The following is a 791-nucleotide window of genomic DNA, read 5'->3' on the forward strand; positions in this document are numbered from 1 at the left end:
ATCTCCTAAACAGGAGCCCAAGCGCGGCTGTTTCTCAGGAGGAAAAGGGAGCAGAGGAGCCGCCTCCGAGCAGCGGGGCAGCCCGGCAGGACGGCGTTGCTAGAAGTTACCCGCGCAGCACTTACCAGCGCCAGCGCTGACAGGTTGCTCAGGAAGAAAAGAGGAGAAAGGCTGTGTGGGGATGTGTGGCCACCCGCTGGAGAGGCAGGGCTGGGGCTCAGCGCCCTGGGTGCTTTTTGCCGACGCCCTGGGCCGCCTGCCCTGGGAGCCTGAGCCCCGCGCGATCATTTCACAGCTCTGCAGGTCCCACGGCTCAGCAGTGATGCTCCTCCAGAGCTTGCTTTGCCCTCTGGAACCCACAAAGCAGGTACTTAAGCAGACTCTTCACATAGTAACCCACCTTGCTGCCCTTTCTAAATCCCCAGGAGACTTGTTACACCCAGCTTGGGTTAGCAGGAGGCAAGAGCCTTGAAATATTAACAGAGTCATAATGAGCATCACTGAGCATCCATTGCAGCATCCCTGGAAACACACAGATGCTTTAGACAGCAAAACAGCATCTAATCTGCACACAGAAGCAGAAAGGTCAAAGCATATTCATTATTACAGTAGACAGCAGGTGCAAGTTGCTTTTGAGACTTTAAATATTATGGGGATTTTCCTATATGCAGGTTCAGGAACGTGGCACTCCCCAGCTCTTCTGGGCACAAATAGCCAACAATGGAGCATGAGTAAGCAGAAATCCTTTTGCTTTAGTATGAGGCTTCCTGCTATTGATTTTTGCACTCTCA

At 53.0% G+C, this 791-nt stretch overlaps 1 protein-coding gene across 1 annotated transcript in view; it reads right to left on the reverse strand.

Annotated features, from left to right (window-relative positions):
- Window positions 1–199, reverse strand: part of CMTR2 (cap methyltransferase 2) — a 6041-nt gene extending 5842 nt beyond the window's left edge. The window contains exon 1 of the mRNA XM_005422744.2: window positions 126–199. The gene's annotated coding sequence lies outside the window, so the exon portion shown is untranslated. The remainder of the gene's footprint in view (window positions 1–125) is intronic.
- Between the last annotated feature and the right edge of the window lie 592 nt (window positions 200–791).

The sequence above is a fragment of the Geospiza fortis genome, unplaced genomic scaffold (genome assembly GCF_000277835.1).
Source record: "Geospiza fortis unplaced genomic scaffold, GeoFor_1.0 scaffold97, whole genome shotgun sequence".
Taxonomy (NCBI): Eukaryota; Metazoa; Chordata; class Aves; order Passeriformes; family Thraupidae; genus Geospiza; species Geospiza fortis.